The 13,804-nt window shown below is 43.1% G+C and overlaps 40 non-coding genes across 40 annotated transcripts; all 40 read left to right on the plus strand.

Moving 5' to 3' along the window:
* Positions 1-131: 131 nt before the first annotated feature.
* On the plus strand, positions 132-204 carry TRNAF-GAA (transfer RNA phenylalanine (anticodon GAA)). The gene has a single exon. It is a non-coding gene; the product is annotated as a tRNA-Phe (tRNA).
* A 682-nt stretch (positions 205-886) lies between these two features.
* Positions 887-959, plus strand: TRNAF-GAA (transfer RNA phenylalanine (anticodon GAA)). The gene has a single exon. It is a non-coding gene; the product is annotated as a tRNA-Phe (tRNA).
* Positions 960-1,036: 77 nt separating this feature from the next.
* TRNAF-GAA (transfer RNA phenylalanine (anticodon GAA)) lies at positions 1,037-1,109 on the plus strand. Its single transcript has one exon. It is a non-coding gene; the product is annotated as a tRNA-Phe (tRNA).
* A 78-nt stretch (positions 1,110-1,187) lies between these two features.
* TRNAF-GAA (transfer RNA phenylalanine (anticodon GAA)) lies at positions 1,188-1,260 on the plus strand. Its single transcript has one exon. It is a non-coding gene; the product is annotated as a tRNA-Phe (tRNA).
* Positions 1,261-1,640: 380 nt separating this feature from the next.
* TRNAF-GAA (transfer RNA phenylalanine (anticodon GAA)) lies at positions 1,641-1,713 on the plus strand. Its single transcript has one exon. It is a non-coding gene; the product is annotated as a tRNA-Phe (tRNA).
* A 379-nt stretch (positions 1,714-2,092) lies between these two features.
* On the plus strand, positions 2,093-2,165 carry TRNAF-GAA (transfer RNA phenylalanine (anticodon GAA)). Its single transcript has one exon. It is a non-coding gene; the product is annotated as a tRNA-Phe (tRNA).
* A 78-nt stretch (positions 2,166-2,243) lies between these two features.
* On the plus strand, positions 2,244-2,316 carry TRNAF-GAA (transfer RNA phenylalanine (anticodon GAA)). The gene has a single exon. It is a non-coding gene; the product is annotated as a tRNA-Phe (tRNA).
* A 77-nt stretch (positions 2,317-2,393) lies between these two features.
* Positions 2,394-2,466, plus strand: TRNAF-GAA (transfer RNA phenylalanine (anticodon GAA)). The gene has a single exon. It is a non-coding gene; the product is annotated as a tRNA-Phe (tRNA).
* A 381-nt stretch (positions 2,467-2,847) lies between these two features.
* On the plus strand, positions 2,848-2,920 carry TRNAF-GAA (transfer RNA phenylalanine (anticodon GAA)). The gene has a single exon. It is a non-coding gene; the product is annotated as a tRNA-Phe (tRNA).
* A 381-nt stretch (positions 2,921-3,301) lies between these two features.
* Positions 3,302-3,374, plus strand: TRNAF-GAA (transfer RNA phenylalanine (anticodon GAA)). Its single transcript has one exon. It is a non-coding gene; the product is annotated as a tRNA-Phe (tRNA).
* Positions 3,375-3,451: 77 nt separating this feature from the next.
* On the plus strand, positions 3,452-3,524 carry TRNAF-GAA (transfer RNA phenylalanine (anticodon GAA)). Its single transcript has one exon. It is a non-coding gene; the product is annotated as a tRNA-Phe (tRNA).
* Positions 3,525-3,602: 78 nt separating this feature from the next.
* TRNAF-GAA (transfer RNA phenylalanine (anticodon GAA)) lies at positions 3,603-3,675 on the plus strand. The gene has a single exon. It is a non-coding gene; the product is annotated as a tRNA-Phe (tRNA).
* A 380-nt stretch (positions 3,676-4,055) lies between these two features.
* On the plus strand, positions 4,056-4,128 carry TRNAF-GAA (transfer RNA phenylalanine (anticodon GAA)). The gene has a single exon. It is a non-coding gene; the product is annotated as a tRNA-Phe (tRNA).
* Positions 4,129-4,205: 77 nt separating this feature from the next.
* On the plus strand, positions 4,206-4,278 carry TRNAF-GAA (transfer RNA phenylalanine (anticodon GAA)). The gene has a single exon. It is a non-coding gene; the product is annotated as a tRNA-Phe (tRNA).
* A 519-nt stretch (positions 4,279-4,797) lies between these two features.
* TRNAF-GAA (transfer RNA phenylalanine (anticodon GAA)) lies at positions 4,798-4,870 on the plus strand. The gene has a single exon. It is a non-coding gene; the product is annotated as a tRNA-Phe (tRNA).
* Positions 4,871-5,100: 230 nt separating this feature from the next.
* On the plus strand, positions 5,101-5,173 carry TRNAF-GAA (transfer RNA phenylalanine (anticodon GAA)). The gene has a single exon. It is a non-coding gene; the product is annotated as a tRNA-Phe (tRNA).
* Positions 5,174-5,704: 531 nt separating this feature from the next.
* Positions 5,705-5,777, plus strand: TRNAF-GAA (transfer RNA phenylalanine (anticodon GAA)). The gene has a single exon. It is a non-coding gene; the product is annotated as a tRNA-Phe (tRNA).
* Positions 5,778-6,609: 832 nt separating this feature from the next.
* On the plus strand, positions 6,610-6,682 carry TRNAF-GAA (transfer RNA phenylalanine (anticodon GAA)). Its single transcript has one exon. It is a non-coding gene; the product is annotated as a tRNA-Phe (tRNA).
* A 78-nt stretch (positions 6,683-6,760) lies between these two features.
* TRNAF-GAA (transfer RNA phenylalanine (anticodon GAA)) lies at positions 6,761-6,833 on the plus strand. The gene has a single exon. It is a non-coding gene; the product is annotated as a tRNA-Phe (tRNA).
* A 380-nt stretch (positions 6,834-7,213) lies between these two features.
* On the plus strand, positions 7,214-7,286 carry TRNAF-GAA (transfer RNA phenylalanine (anticodon GAA)). Its single transcript has one exon. It is a non-coding gene; the product is annotated as a tRNA-Phe (tRNA).
* Positions 7,287-7,665: 379 nt separating this feature from the next.
* On the plus strand, positions 7,666-7,738 carry TRNAF-GAA (transfer RNA phenylalanine (anticodon GAA)). The gene has a single exon. It is a non-coding gene; the product is annotated as a tRNA-Phe (tRNA).
* A 78-nt stretch (positions 7,739-7,816) lies between these two features.
* On the plus strand, positions 7,817-7,889 carry TRNAF-GAA (transfer RNA phenylalanine (anticodon GAA)). The gene has a single exon. It is a non-coding gene; the product is annotated as a tRNA-Phe (tRNA).
* Positions 7,890-7,966: 77 nt separating this feature from the next.
* Positions 7,967-8,039, plus strand: TRNAF-GAA (transfer RNA phenylalanine (anticodon GAA)). Its single transcript has one exon. It is a non-coding gene; the product is annotated as a tRNA-Phe (tRNA).
* A 381-nt stretch (positions 8,040-8,420) lies between these two features.
* Positions 8,421-8,493, plus strand: TRNAF-GAA (transfer RNA phenylalanine (anticodon GAA)). The gene has a single exon. It is a non-coding gene; the product is annotated as a tRNA-Phe (tRNA).
* Positions 8,494-8,570: 77 nt separating this feature from the next.
* Positions 8,571-8,643, plus strand: TRNAF-GAA (transfer RNA phenylalanine (anticodon GAA)). Its single transcript has one exon. It is a non-coding gene; the product is annotated as a tRNA-Phe (tRNA).
* A 78-nt stretch (positions 8,644-8,721) lies between these two features.
* On the plus strand, positions 8,722-8,794 carry TRNAF-GAA (transfer RNA phenylalanine (anticodon GAA)). The gene has a single exon. It is a non-coding gene; the product is annotated as a tRNA-Phe (tRNA).
* Positions 8,795-9,174: 380 nt separating this feature from the next.
* TRNAF-GAA (transfer RNA phenylalanine (anticodon GAA)) lies at positions 9,175-9,247 on the plus strand. Its single transcript has one exon. It is a non-coding gene; the product is annotated as a tRNA-Phe (tRNA).
* A 77-nt stretch (positions 9,248-9,324) lies between these two features.
* On the plus strand, positions 9,325-9,397 carry TRNAF-GAA (transfer RNA phenylalanine (anticodon GAA)). The gene has a single exon. It is a non-coding gene; the product is annotated as a tRNA-Phe (tRNA).
* A 519-nt stretch (positions 9,398-9,916) lies between these two features.
* Positions 9,917-9,989, plus strand: TRNAF-GAA (transfer RNA phenylalanine (anticodon GAA)). Its single transcript has one exon. It is a non-coding gene; the product is annotated as a tRNA-Phe (tRNA).
* A 230-nt stretch (positions 9,990-10,219) lies between these two features.
* TRNAF-GAA (transfer RNA phenylalanine (anticodon GAA)) lies at positions 10,220-10,292 on the plus strand. Its single transcript has one exon. It is a non-coding gene; the product is annotated as a tRNA-Phe (tRNA).
* A 380-nt stretch (positions 10,293-10,672) lies between these two features.
* TRNAF-GAA (transfer RNA phenylalanine (anticodon GAA)) lies at positions 10,673-10,745 on the plus strand. The gene has a single exon. It is a non-coding gene; the product is annotated as a tRNA-Phe (tRNA).
* A 77-nt stretch (positions 10,746-10,822) lies between these two features.
* Positions 10,823-10,895, plus strand: TRNAF-GAA (transfer RNA phenylalanine (anticodon GAA)). The gene has a single exon. It is a non-coding gene; the product is annotated as a tRNA-Phe (tRNA).
* A 230-nt stretch (positions 10,896-11,125) lies between these two features.
* Positions 11,126-11,198, plus strand: TRNAF-GAA (transfer RNA phenylalanine (anticodon GAA)). The gene has a single exon. It is a non-coding gene; the product is annotated as a tRNA-Phe (tRNA).
* Positions 11,199-11,578: 380 nt separating this feature from the next.
* TRNAF-GAA (transfer RNA phenylalanine (anticodon GAA)) lies at positions 11,579-11,651 on the plus strand. Its single transcript has one exon. It is a non-coding gene; the product is annotated as a tRNA-Phe (tRNA).
* A 77-nt stretch (positions 11,652-11,728) lies between these two features.
* Positions 11,729-11,801, plus strand: TRNAF-GAA (transfer RNA phenylalanine (anticodon GAA)). Its single transcript has one exon. It is a non-coding gene; the product is annotated as a tRNA-Phe (tRNA).
* A 519-nt stretch (positions 11,802-12,320) lies between these two features.
* On the plus strand, positions 12,321-12,393 carry TRNAF-GAA (transfer RNA phenylalanine (anticodon GAA)). The gene has a single exon. It is a non-coding gene; the product is annotated as a tRNA-Phe (tRNA).
* Positions 12,394-12,623: 230 nt separating this feature from the next.
* TRNAF-GAA (transfer RNA phenylalanine (anticodon GAA)) lies at positions 12,624-12,696 on the plus strand. The gene has a single exon. It is a non-coding gene; the product is annotated as a tRNA-Phe (tRNA).
* A 670-nt stretch (positions 12,697-13,366) lies between these two features.
* Positions 13,367-13,439, plus strand: TRNAF-GAA (transfer RNA phenylalanine (anticodon GAA)). The gene has a single exon. It is a non-coding gene; the product is annotated as a tRNA-Phe (tRNA).
* A 78-nt stretch (positions 13,440-13,517) lies between these two features.
* TRNAF-AAA (transfer RNA phenylalanine (anticodon AAA)) lies at positions 13,518-13,590 on the plus strand. Its single transcript has one exon. It is a non-coding gene; the product is annotated as a tRNA-Phe (tRNA).
* A 79-nt stretch (positions 13,591-13,669) lies between these two features.
* Positions 13,670-13,742, plus strand: TRNAF-GAA (transfer RNA phenylalanine (anticodon GAA)). The gene has a single exon. It is a non-coding gene; the product is annotated as a tRNA-Phe (tRNA).
* The last annotated feature ends 62 nt before the right edge of the window (positions 13,743-13,804 follow it).

Below are 13,804 nucleotides of genomic sequence, written 5' to 3' on the forward strand. Positions count from 1 at the left end.
AGAGCGTTAGACTGAAGATCTAAAGGTCACTGGTTCGATCCCGGGTTTCGGCAACAAGAAAGGCTTTTGGGTCGTATACATTAAAGTAAACTGTTTTCCTATGTAAAGTTTCCCTGTTTGCGTGAAAAAGAGCCGAAATAGCTCAGTTGGGAGAGCGTTGGACTGAAGATCTAAAGGTCCCTGGTTCGATCCCGGGTTTCGGCAATATGAAATCTTTTTGGATCATGTATCTTAAAGTAAATTATTACCAAAGGAAAGTTTCCCTGGTCGCAAGAAGTAGAGCCGAAATAGCTCAGTTGGGAGAGAGTTAGACTGAAGATCTAAAGGTCCCTGGTTCGATCCCGGGTTTCGGCAACAAGAAAGACTTTTGGCTCGTATACATTAAAGTAAACTGTTTTCCTATGTAAATTTTCCCTGTTTAAGTGAAAAAGAGCCGAAATAGCACAGTCGGGAGAGCGTTAGACTGAAGATCTAAAGGTCCCTGGTTCGATCCCGGGTTTCGGCAACACCAGTGCTTTTTTGGGTCGTGTATCTTAAAGTAAATTATTTGCTTCAGTAAAGTTTCCCTGTTTGCACGAAAGAGAGCCGAAATAGCTCAGTTGGGAGAGCGTTAGACTGAAGATCTAAAGGTCCCTGGTTCGTTCCCGGGTTTCGGCAACACGAGTGCTTTTTGGGTCGTGTATCTTTAAGTAAATTATTTGCTTCAGTAAAGTTTTCTTGTTTGCATGAAAGAGAGCTGAAATACCTCAGTTGGGAGAGCGTTAGACTGAAGATCTAAAGGTCACTGGTTCGATCCCGGGTTTCGGCAACAAGAAAGGCTTTTGGGTCGTATACATTAAAGTAAACTGTTTTCCTATGTAAAGTTTCCCTGTTTGCGTGAAAAAGAGCCGAAATAGCTCAGTTGGGAGAGCGTTAGACTGAAGATCTAAAGGTCCCTGGTTCGATCCCGGGTTTCGGCAATATGAAATCTTTTTGGATCATGTATCTTAAAGTAAATTATTTCCAAAGGAAAGTTTCCCTGGTCGCAAGAAGAAGAGCCGAAATAGCTCAGTTGGGAGAGCGTTAGACTGAAGATCTAAAGGTCCCTGGTTCGATCCCGGGTTTGGGCAACAAGAAAGGCTTTTGGGTCGTATACATTAAAGTAAACTGTTTTCCTATGCAAAGTTTCCCTGGTTGCGTGAAAAAGAGGCGAAATAGCTCAGTTGGGAGAGCGTTAGACTGAAGATCTAAAGGTCCCTGGTTCGATCCCGGGTTTCGGCAACACGAGTGCTTTTTAGGTCGTGTTTCTTAAAGTAAATTATTTGCTTCAGTAAAGTTTCCCTGTTTGCACGAAAGAGAGCCGAAATAGCTCAGTTGGGAGAGCGTTAGACTGAAGATCTAAAGGTCCCTGCTTCGATCCCGGGTTTCGGCAACACGAGTGCTTTTTGGGTCGTGTATCTTTAAGTAAATTATTTGCTTCAGTAAAGTTTCCTTGTTTGCATGAAAGAGAGCTGAAATACCTCAGTTGGGAGAGCGTTAGACTGAAGATCTAAAGGTCCCTGGTTCTATCCCGGGTTTCGGCAACAAGAAAGGCTTTTGGGTCGTATACATTAAAGTAAACTGTTTTCCTATGTAAAGTTTCCCTGTTTGCGTGAAAAAGAGCCGAAATAGCTCAGTTGGGAGAGCGTTGGACTGAAGATCTAAAGGTCCCTGGTTCGATCCCGGGTTTCGGCAATATGAAATCTTTTTGGATCATGTATCTTAAAGTAAATTATTACCAAAGGAAAGTTTCCCTGGTCGCAAGAAGTAGAGCCGAAATAGCTCAGTTGGGAGAGAGTTAGACTGAAGATCTAAAGGTCCCTGGTTCGATCCCGGGTTTCGGCAACAAGAAAGACTTTTGGCTCGTATACATTAAAGTAAACTGTTTTCCTATGTAAAGTTTCCCTGTTTAAGTGAAAAAGAGCCGAAATAGCTCAGTCGGGAGAGCGTTAGACTGAAGATCTAAAGGTCCCTGATTCGATCCCGGGTTTCGGCAATATGAAATCTTTTTGGATCATGTATCTTAAAGTAAATTATTTCCTCCAGGAAAGTTACTCTGGATGCATGAAAAAGAGCCGAAATAGCTCAGTTGAGAGAGCGTTAGACTGAAGATCTAAAGGTCCCTGGTTCGATCCCGGGTTTCGGCAACAAGAAAGGCTTTTAGGTCGTTTACATTAAAGTAAACTGTTTTCCTATGCAAAGTTTCCCTGGTTGCGTGAAAAAGAGGCGAAATAGCTCAGTTGGGAGAGCGTTAGACTGAAGATCTAAAGGTCCCTGGTTCGATCCCGGGTTTCGGCAATATGAAATCTTTTTGGATCATGTATCTTAAAGTAAATTATTTCCAAAGGAAAGTTTCCCTGGTCGCAAGAAGAAGAGCCGAAATAGCTCAGTTGGGAGAGCGTTAGACTGAAGATCTAAAGGTCCCTGGTTCGATCCCGGGTTTCGGCAACACGAGTGCTTTTTTGGGTCATGTATCTTAAAGTAAATTATTTGCTTCAGTAAAGTTTCCCTGTTTGCACGAAAGAGAGCCGAAATAGCTCAGTTGGGAGAGCGTTAGACTGAAGATCTAAAGGTCCCTGGTTCGTTCCCGGGTTTCGGCAACACGAGTGCTTTTTGGGTCGTGTATCTTTAAGTAAATTATTTGCTTCAGTAAAGTTTTCTTGTTTGCATGAAAGAGAGCTGAAATACCTCAGTTGGGAGAGCGTTAGACTGAAGATCTAAAGGTCCCTGGTTCGATCCCGGGTTTCGGCAACAAGAAAGGCTTTTGGGTCGTTTACATTAAAGTAAACTGTTTTCCTATGCAAAGTTTCCCTGGTTGCGTGAAAAAGAGGCGAAATAGCTCAGTTGGGAGAGCGTTAGACTGAAGATCTAAAGGTCCCTGGTTCGATCCCGGGTTTCGGCAACACGAGTGCTTTTTTGGGTCGTGTATCTTAAAGTAAATTATTTGCTTCAGTAAAGTTTCCCTGTTTGCACGAAAGAGAGCCGAAATAGCTCAGTTGGGAGAGCGTTAGACTGAAGATCTAAAGGTCCCTGGTTCGTTCCCGGGTTTCGGCAACACGAGTGCTTTTTGGGTCGTGTATCTTTAAGTAAATTATTTGCTTCAGTAAAGTTTTCTTGTTTGCATGAAAGAGAGCTGAAATACCTCAGTTGGGAGAGCGTTAGACTGAAGATCTAAAGGTCACTGGTTCGATCCCGGGTTTCGGCAACAAGAAAGGCTTTTGGGTCGTATACATTAAAGTAAACTGTTTTCCTATGTAAAGTTTCCCTGTTTGCGTGAAAAAGAGCCGAAATAGCTCAGTTGGGAGAGCGTTAGACTGAAGATCTAAAGGTCCCTGGTTCGATCCCGGGTTTCGGCAATATGAAATCTTTTTGGATCATGTATCTTAAAGTAAATTATTTCCAAAGGAAAGTTTCCCTGGTCGCAAGAAGAAGAGCCGAAATAGCTCAGTTGGGAGAGCGTTAGACTGAAGATCTAAAGGTCCCTGGTTCGATCCCGGGTTTGGGCAACAAGAAAGGCTTTTGGGTCGTATACATTAAAGTAAACTGTTTTCCTATGCAAAGTTTCCCTGGTTGCGTGAAAAAGAGGCGAAATAGCTCAGTTGGGAGAGCGTTAGACTGAAGATCTAAAGGTCCCTGGTTCGATCCCGGGTTTCGGCAACACGAGTGCTTTTTAGGTCGTGTTTCTTAAAGTAAATTATTTGCTTCAGTAAAGTTTCCCTGTTTGCACGAAAGAGAGCCGAAATAGCTCAGTTGGGAGAGCGTTAGACTGAAGATCTAAAGGTCCCTGCTTCGATCCCGGGTTTCGGCAACACGAGTGCTTTTTGGGTCGTGTATCTTTAAGTAAATTATTTGCTTCAGTAAAGTTTCCTTTTTTGCATGAAAGAGAGCTGAAATACCTCAGTTGGGAGAGCGTTAGACTGAAGATCTAAAGGTCCCTGGTTCTATCCCGGGTTTCGGCAACAAGAAAGGCTTTTGGGTCGTATACATTAAAGTAAACTGTTTTCCTACGTAAAGTTTCCCTGTTTGCGTGAAAAAGAGCCGAAATAGCTCAGTTGGGAGAGCGTTGGACTGAAGATCTAAAGGTCCCTGGTTCGATCCCGGGTTTCGGCAATATGAAATCTTTTTGGATCATGTATCTTAAAGTAAATTATTTCCAAAGGAAAGTTTCCCTGGTCGCAAGAAGAAGAGCCGAAATAGCTCAGTTGGGAGAGCGTTAGACTGAAGATCTAAAGGTCCCTGGTTCGATCCCGGGTTTCGGCAACACGAGTGCTTTTTTGGGTCATGTATCTTAAAGTAAATTATTTGCTTCAGTAAAGTTTCCCTGTTTGCACGAAAGAGAGCCGAAATAGCTCAGTTGGGAGAGCGTTAGACTGAAGATCTAAAGGTCCCTGGTTCGTTCCCGGGTTTCGGCAACACGAGTGCTTTTTGGGTCGTGTATCTTTAAGTAAATTATTTGCTTCAGTAAAGTTTTCTTGTTTGCATGAAAGAGAGCTGAAATACCTCAGTTGGGAGAGCGTTAGACTGAAGATCTAAAGGTCCCTGGTTCGATCCCGGGTTTCGGCAACAAGAAAGGCTTTTGGGTCGTATACATTAAAGTAAACTGTTTTCCTATGTAAAGTTTCCCTGTTTGCGTGAAAAAGAGCCGAAATAGCTCAGTTGGGAGAGCGTTAGACTGAAGATCTAAAGGTCCCGGGTTTCGGCAATATGAAATCTTTTTGGATCATGTATCTTAAAGTAAATTATTTCCAAAGGAAAGTTTCCCTGGTCGCAAGAAGAAGAGCCGAAATAGCTCAGTTGGGAGAGCGTTAGACTGAAGATCTAAAGGTCCCTGGTTCGATCCCGGGTTTGGGCAACAAGAAAGGCTTTTGGGTCGTATACATTAAAGTAAACTGTTTTCCTAAGTAAAGTTTCCCTGTTTGCGTGAAAAAGAGCCGAAATAACTCAGTTGGGAGAGCGTTAGACTGAAGATCTAAAGGTCCCTGGTTCGATCCCGGGTTTCGGCAACACGAGTGCTTTTTTGGGTCGTGTATCTTAAAGTAAATTATTTGCTTCAGTAAAGTTTCCCTGTTTGCACGAAAGAGAGCCGAAATAGCTCAGTTGGGAGAGCGTTAGACTGAAGATCTAAAGGTCCCTGGTTCGATCCCGGGTTTCGGCAACACGAGTGCTTTTTAGGTCGTGTTTCTTAAAGTAAATTATTTGCTTCAGTAAAGTTTCCCTGTTTGCACGAAAGAGAGCCGAAATAGCTCAGTTGGGAGAGCGTTAGACTGAAGATCTAAAGGTCCCTGCTTCGATCCCGGGTTTCGGCATCACGAGTGCTTTTTGGGTCGTGTATCTTTAAGTAAATTATTTGCTTCAGTAAAGTTTCCTTGTTTGCATGAAAGAGAGCTGAAATACCTCAGTTGTGAGAGCGTTAGACTGAAGATCTAAAGGTCCCTGGTTCTATCCCGGGTTTCGGCAACAAGAAAGGCTTTTGGGTCGTATACATGAAAGTAAACTGTTTTCCTACGTAAAGTTTCCCTGTTTGCGTGAAAAAGAGCCGAAATAGCTCAGTTGGGAGAGCGTTAGACTGAAGATCTAAAGGTCACTGGTTCGATCCCGGGTTTCGGCAACAAGAAAGGCTTTTGGGTCGTATACATTAAAGTAAACTGTTTTCCTATGTAAAGTTTCCCTGTTTGCGTGAAAAAGAGCCGAAATAGCTCAGTTGGGAGAGCGTTGGACTGAAGATCTAAAGGTCCCTGGTTCGATCCCGGGTTTCGGCAATATGAAATCTTTTTGGATCATGTATCTTAAAGTAAATTATTACCAAAGGAAAGTTTCCCTGGTCGCAAGAAGTAGAGCCGAAATAGCTCAGTTGGGAGAGAGTTAGACTGAAGATCTAAAGGTCCCTGGTTCGATCCCGGGTTTCGGCAACAAGAAAGACTTTTGGCTCGTATACATTAAAGTAAACTGTTTTCCTATGTAAATTTTCCCTGTTTAAGTGAAAAAGAGCCGAAATAGCACAGTCGGGAGAGCGTTAGACTGAAGATCTAAAGGTCCCTGGTTCGATCCCGGGTTTCGGCAACACCAGTGCTTTTTTGGGTCGTGTATCTTAAAGTAAATTATTTGCTTCAGTAAAGTTTCCCTGTTTGCACGAAAGAGAGCCGAAATAGCTCAGTTGGGAGAGCGTTAGACTGAAGATCTAAAGGTCCCTGGTTCGTTCCCGGGTTTCGGCAACACGAGTGCTTTTTGGGTCGTGTATCTTTAAGTAAATTATTTGCTTCAGTAAAGTTTTCTTGTTTGCATGAAAGAGAGCTGAAATACCTCAGTTGGGAGAGCGTTAGACTGAAGATCTAAAGGTCACTGGTTCGATCCCGGGTTTCGGCAACAAGAAAGGCTTTTGGGTCGTATACATTAAAGTAAACTGTTTTCCTATGTAAAGTTTCCCTGTTTGCGTGAAAAAGAGAAGAAATAGCTCAGTTGGGAGAGCGTTAGACTGAAGATCTAAAGGTCCCTGGTTCGATCCCGGGTTTCGGCAATATGAAATCTTTTTGGATCATGTATCTTAAAGTAAATTATTTCCAAAGGAAAGTTTCCCTGGTCGCAAGAAGAAGAGCCGAAATAGCTCAGTTGGGAGAGCGTTAGACTGAAGATCTAAAGGTCCCTGGTTCGATCCCGGGTTTGGGCAACAAGAAAGGCTTTTGGGTCGTATACATTAAAGTAAACTGTTTTCCTATGCAAAGTTTCCCTGGTTGCGTGAAAAAGAGGCGAAATAGCTCAGTTGGGAGAGCGTTAGACTGAAGATCTAAAGGTCCCTGGTTCGATCCCGGGTTTCGGCAACACGAGTGCTTTTTAGGTCGTGTTTCTTAAAGTAAATTATTTGCTTCAGTAAAGTTTCCCTGTTTGCACGAAAGAGAGCCGAAATAGCTCAGTTGGGAGAGCGTTAGACTGAAGATCTAAAGGTCCCTGCTTCGATCCCGGGTTTCGGCAACACGAGTGCTTTTTGGGTCGTGTATCTTTAAGTAAATTATTTGCTTCAGTAAAGTTTCCTTGTTTGCATGAAAGAGAGCTGAAATACCTCAGTTGGGAGAGCGTTAGACTGAAGATCTAAAGGTCCCTGGTTCTATCCCGGGTTTCGGCAACAAGAAAGGCTTTTGGGTCGTATACATTAAAGTAAACTGTTTTCCTATGTAAAGTTTCCCTGTTTGCGTGAAAAAGAGCCGAAATAGCTCAGTTGGGAGAGCGTTGGACTGAAGATCTAAAGGTCCCTGGTTCGATCCCGGGTTTCGGCAATATGAAATCTTTTTGGATCATGTATCTTAAAGTAAATTATTACCAAAGGAAAGTTTCCCTGGTCGCAAGAAGTAGAGCCGAAATAGCTCAGTTGGGAGAGAGTTAGACTGAAGATCTAAAGGTCCCTGGTTCGATCCCGGGTTTCGGCAACAAGAAAGACTTTTGGCTCGTATACATTAAAGTAAACTGTTTTCCTATGTAAAGTTTCCCTGTTTAAGTGAAAAAGAGCCGAAATAGCTCAGTCGGGAGAGCGTTAGACTGAAGATCTAAAGGTCCCTGATTCGATCCCGGGTTTCGGCAATATGAAATCTTTTTGGATCATGTATCTTAAAGTAAATTATTTCCTCCAGGAAAGTTACTCTGGATGCATGAAAAAGAGCCGAAATAGCTCAGTTGAGAGAGCGTTAGACTGAAGATCTAAAGGTCCCTGGTTCGATCCCGGGTTTCGGCAACAAGAAAGGCTTTTAGGTCGTTTACATTAAAGTAAACTGTTTTCCTATGCAAAGTTTCCCTGGTTGCGTGAAAAAGAGGCGAAATAGCTCAGTTGGGAGAGCGTTAGACTGAAGATCTAAAGGTCCCTGGTTCGATCCCGGGTTTCGGCAATATGAAATCTTTTTGGATCATGTATCTTAAAGTAAATTATTTCCAAAGGAAAGTTTCCCTGGTCGCAAGAAGAAGAGCCGAAATAGCTCAGTTGGGAGAGCGTTAGACTGAAGATCTAAAGGTCCCTGGTTCGATCCCGGGTTTCGGCAACACGAGTGCTTTTTTGGGTCATGTATCTTAAAGTAAATTATTTGCTTCAGTAAAGTTTCCCTGTTTGCACGAAAGAGAGCCGAAATAGCTCAGTTGGGAGAGCGTTAGACTGAAGATCTAAAGGTCCCTGGTTCGTTCCCGGGTTTCGGCAACACGAGTGCTTTTTGGGTCGTGTATCTTTAAGTAAATTATTTGCTTCAGTAAAGTTTTCTTGTTTGCATGAAAGAGAGCTGAAATACCTCAGTTGGGAGAGCGTTAGACTGAAGATCTAAAGGTCCCTGGTTCGATCCCGGGTTTCGGCAACAAGAAAGGCTTTTGGGTCGTTTACATTAAAGTAAACTGTTTTCCTATGCAAAGTTTCCCTGGTTGCGTGAAAAAGAGGCGAAATAGCTCAGTTGGGAGAGCGTTAGACTGAAGATCTAAAGGTCCCTGGTTCGATCCCGGGTTTCGGCAATATGAAATCTTTTTGGATCATGTATCTTAAAGTAAATTATTTCCAAAGGAAAGTTTCCCTGGTCGCAAGAAGAAGAGCCGAAATAGCTCAGTTGGGAGAGCGTTAGACTGAAGATCTAAAGGTCCCTGGTTCGATCCCGGGTTTGGGCAACAAGAAAGGCTTTTGGGTCGTATACATTAAAGTAAACTGTTTTCCTATGCAAAGTTTCCCTGGTTGCGTGAAAAAGAGGCGAAATAGCTCAGTTGGGAGAGCGTTAGACTGAAGATCTAAAGGTCCCTGGTTCGATCCCGGGTTTCGGCAACACGAGTGCTTTTTAGGTCGTGTTTCTTAAAGTAAATTATTTGCTTCAGTAAAGTTTCCCTGTTTGCACGAAAGAGAGCCGAAATAGCTCAGTTGGGAGAGCGTTAGACTGAAGATCTAAAGGTCCCTGCTTCGATCCCGGGTTTCGGCAACACGAGTGCTTTTTGGGTCGTGTATCTTTAAGTAAATTATTTGCTTCAGTAAAGTTTCCTTTTTTGCATGAAAGAGAGCTGAAATACCTCAGTTGGGAGAGCGTTAGACTGAAGATCTAAAGGTCCCTGGTTCTATCCCGGGTTTCGGCAACAAGAAAGGCTTTTGGGTCGTATACATTAAAGTAAACTGTTTTCCTACGTAAAGTTTCCCTGTTTGCGTGAAAAAGAGCCGAAATAGCTCAGTTGGGAGAGCGTTGGACTGAAGATCTAAAGGTCCCTGGTTCGATCCCGGGTTTCGGCAATATGAAATCTTTTTGGATCATGTATCTTAAAGTAAATTATTTCCAAAGGAAAGTTTCCCTGGTCGCAAGAAGAAGAGCCGAAATAGCTCAGTTGGGAGAGCGTTAGACTGAAGATCTAAAGGTCCCTGGTTCGATCCCGGGTTTCGGCAACACGAGTGCTTTTTTGGGTCATGTATCTTAAAGTAAATTATTTGCTTCAGTAAAGTTTCCCTGTTTGCACGAAAGAGAGCCGAAATAGCTCAGTTGGGAGAGCGTTAGACTGAAGATCTAAAGGTCCCTGGTTCGTTCCCGGGTTTCGGCAACACGAGTGCTTTTTGGGTCGTGTATCTTTAAGTAAATTATTTGCTTCAGTAAAGTTTTCTTGTTTGCATGAAAGAGAGCTGAAATACCTCAGTTGGGAGAGCGTTAGACTGAAGATCTAAAGGTCCCTGTTTCGATCCCGGGTTTCGGCAACAAGAAAGGCTTTTGGGTCGTATACATTAAAGTAAACTGTTTTCCTATGTAAAGTTTCCCTGTTTGCGTGAAAAAGAGCCGAAATAGCTCAGTTGGGAGAGCGTTAGACTGAAGATCTAAAGGTCCCGGGTTTCGGCAATATGAAATCTTTTTGGATCATGTATCTTAAAGTAAATTATTTCCAAAGGAAAGTTTCCCTGGTCGCAAGAAGAAGAGCCGAAATAGCTCAGTTGGGAGAGCGTTAGACTGAAGATCTAAAGGTCCCTGGTTCGATCCCGGGTTTGGGCAACAAGAAAGGCTTTTGGGTCGTATACATTAAAGTAAACTGTTTTCCTAAGTAAAGTTTCCCTGTTTGCGTGAAAAAGAGCCGAAATAACTCAGTTGGGAGAGCGTTAGACTGAAGATCTAAAGGTCCCTGGTTCGATCCCGGGTTTCGGCAACACGAGTGCTTTTTTGGGTCGTGTATCTTAAAGTAAATTATTTGCTTCAGTAAAGTTTCCCTGTTTGCACGAAAGAGAGCCGAAATAGCTCAGTTGGGAGAGCGTTAGACTGAAGATCTAAAGGTCCCTGGTTCGATCCCGGGTTTCGGCAACACGAGTGCTTTTTAGGTCGTGTTTCTTAAAGTAAATTATTTGCTTCAGTAAAGTTTCCCTGTTTGCACGAAAGAGAGCCGAAATAGCTCAGTTGGGAGAGCGTTAGACTGAAGATCTAAAGGTCCCTGCTTCGATCCCGGGTTTCGGCATCACGAGTGCTTTTTGGGTCGTGTATCTTTAAGTAAATTATTTGCTTCAGTAAAGTTTCCTTGTTTGCATGAAAGAGAGCTGAAATACCTCAGTTGTGAGAGCGTTAGACTGAAGATCTAAAGGTCCCTGGTTCTATCCCGGGTTTCGGCAACAAGAAAGGCTTTTGGGTCGTATACATGAAAGTAAACTGTTTTCCTACGTAAAGTTTCCCTGTTTGCGTGAAAAAGAGCCGAAATAGCTCAGTTGGGAGAGCGTTGGACTGAAGATCTAAAGGTCCCTGGTTCGATCCCGGGTTTCGGCAATATGAAATCTTTTTGGATCATGTATCTTAAAGTAAATTATTTCCAAAGGAAAGTTTCCCTGGTCGCAAGAAGAAGAGCCGAAATAGCTCAGTTGGGAGAGCGTTAGACTGAAGATCTAAAGGTCCCTGGTTCGATCCCGGGTTTGGGCAACAAGAAAGGCTTTTGGGTCGTATACATTAAAGTAAACTGTTTTCCTAAGTAAAGTTTCCCTGTTTGCGTGAAAAAGAGCCGAAATAACTCAGTTGGGAGAGCGTTAGACTGAAGATCTAAAGGTCCCTGGTTCGATCCCGGGTTTCGGCAACACGAGTGCTTTTTTGGGTCGTGTATCTTAAAGTAAATTATTTGCTTCAGTAAAGTTTCCCTGTTTGCACGAAAGAGAGCCGAAATAGCTCAGTTGGGAGAGCGTTAGACTGAAGATCTAAAGGTCCCTGGTTCGATCCCGGGTTTCGGCAACACGAGTGCTTTTTAGGTCGTGTTTCTTAAAGTAAATTATTTGCTTCAGTAAAGTTTCCCTGTTTGCACGAAAGAGAGCCGAAATAGCTCAGTTGGGAGAGCGTTAGACTGAAGATCTAAAGGTCCCTGCTTCGATCCCGGGTTTCGGCATCACGAGTGCTTTTTGGGTCGTGTATCTTTAAGTAAATTATTTGCTTCAGTAAAGTTTCCTTGTTTGCATGAAAGAGAGCCGAAATACCTCAGTTGTGAGAGCGTTAGACTGAAGATCTAAAGGTCCCTGGTTCTATCCCGGGTTTCGGCAACAAGAAAGGCTTTTGGGTCGTATACATTAAAGTAAACTGTTTTCCTACGTAAAGTTTCCCTGTTTGCGTGAAAAAGAGCCGAAATAGCTCAGTTGGGAGAGCGTTGGACTGAAGATCTAAAGGTCCCTGGTTCGATCCCGGGTTTCGGCAATATGAAATCTTTTTGGATCATGTATCTTAAAGTAAATTATTTCCAAAGGAAAGTTTCAATGGTCGCAAGAAGAAGAGCCGAAATAGCTCAGTTGGGAGAGCGTTAGACTGAAGATCTAAAGGTCCCTGGTTCGATCCCGGGTTTCGGCAACACGAGTGCTTTTTTGGGTCATGTATCTTAAAGTAAATTATTTGCTTCAGTAAAGTTTCCCTGTTTGCACGAAAGAGAGCCGAAATAGCTCAGTTGGGAGAGCGTTAGACTGAAGATCTAAAGGTCCCTGGTTCGTTCCCGGGTTTCGGCAACACGAGTGCTTTTTGGGTCGTGTATCTTTAAGTAAATTATTTGCTTCAGTAAAGTTTTCTTGTTTGCATGAAAGAGAGCTGAAATACCTCAGTTGGGAGAGCGTTAGACTGAAGATCTAAAGGTCCCTGGTTCGATCCCGGGTTTCGGCAACAAGAAAGGCTTTTGGGTCGTATACATTAAAGTAAACTGTTTTCCTATGTAAAGTTTCCCTGTTTGCGTGAAAAAGAGCCGAAATAGCTCAGTTGGGAGAGCGTTAGACTGAAGATCTAAAGGTCCCGGGTTTCGGCAATATGAAATCTTTTTGGATCATGTATCTTAAAGTAAATTATTTCCAAAGGAAAGTTTCCCTGGTCGCAAGAAGAAGAGCCGAAATAGCTCAGTTGGGAGAGCGTTAGACTGAAGATCTAAAGGTCCCTGGTTCGATCCCGGGTTTGGGCAACAAGAAAGGCTTTTGGGTCGTATACATTAAAGTAAACTGTTTTCCTAAGTAAAGTTTCCCTGTTTGCGTGAAAAAGAGCCGAAATAACTCAGTTGGGAGAGCGTTAGACTGAAGATCTAAAGGTCCCTGGTTCGATCCCGGGTTTCGGCAACACGAGTGCTTTTTTGGGTCGTGTATCTTAAAGTAAATTATTTGCTTCAGTAAAGTTTCCCTGTTTGCACGAAAGAGAGCCGAAATAGCTCAGTTGGGAGAGCGTTAGACTGAAGATCTAAAGGTCCCTGGTTCGATCCCGGGTTTCGGCAACACGAGTGCTTTTTGGGTCGTGTATCTTTAAGTAAATTATTTGCTTCAGTAAAATTTTCTTGTTTGCGTGAAAGAGAGCTGAAATACCTCAGTTGGGAGAGCGTTAGACTGAAGATATAAAGGTCCCTGGTTCGATCCCGGGTTTCGGCAACAAGAAAGGCTTTTGGGTCGTATACATTAAAGTAAACTGTTTTCCTATGTAAAGTTTCCCTGTTTGCGTGAAAAAGAGCCGAAATAGCTCAGTTGGGAGAGCGTTAGACTGAAGATCTAAAGGTCCCGGGTTTCGGCAATATGAAATCTTTTTGGATCATGTATCTTAAAGTAAATTATTTCCAAAGGAAAGTTTCCCTGGTCGCAAGAAGAAGAGCCGAAATAGCTCAGTTGGGAGAGCGTTAGACTGAAGATTTAAAGGTCCCTGGTTCGATCCCGGGTTTGGGCAACAAGAAAGGCTTTTGGGTCGTATACATTAAAGTAAACTGTTTTCCTAAGTAAAGTTTCCCTGTTTGCGTGAAAAAGAGCCGAAATAACTCAGTTGGGAGAGCGTTAGACTGAAGATCTAAAGGTCCCTGGTTCGATCCCGGGTTTCGGCAACACGAGTGCTTTTTTGGGTCGTGTATCTTAAAGTAAATTATTTGCTTCAGTAAAGTTTCCCTGTTTGCACGAAAGAGAGCCGAAATAGCTCAGTTGGGAGAGCGTTAGACTGAAGATCTAAAGGTCCCTGGTTTGATCCCGGGTTTCGGCAACACGAGTGCTTTTTGGGTCGTGTATCTTTAAGTAAATTATTTGCTTCAGTAAAATTTTCTTGTTTGCATGAAAGAGAGCTGAAATACCTCAGTTGGGAGAGCGTTAGACTAAAGATATAAAGGTCCCTGGTTCTATCCCGGGTTTCGGCAACACGAGTGCTTTTTTGGGTCGTGTATCTTAAAGTAAATTATTTGCTTCAGTAAAGTTTCCCTGTTTGCACGAAAGAGAGCCGAAATAGCTCAGTTGGGAGAGCGTTAGACTGAAGATCTAATGGTCCCTGGTTCGATCCCGGGTTTCGGCAACACGAGTGCTTTTTTGGGTCGTGTATCTTAAAGTAAATAATTTGCTTCAGTAAAATTTCCC

This window comes from Phalangium opilio, unplaced genomic scaffold (assembly GCF_054372755.1).
Source record: "Phalangium opilio isolate 3A_F unplaced genomic scaffold, DU_Popi_V2 ptg000038l_1, whole genome shotgun sequence".
NCBI classification, from domain to species: domain Eukaryota; kingdom Metazoa; phylum Arthropoda; class Arachnida; order Opiliones; family Phalangiidae; genus Phalangium; species Phalangium opilio.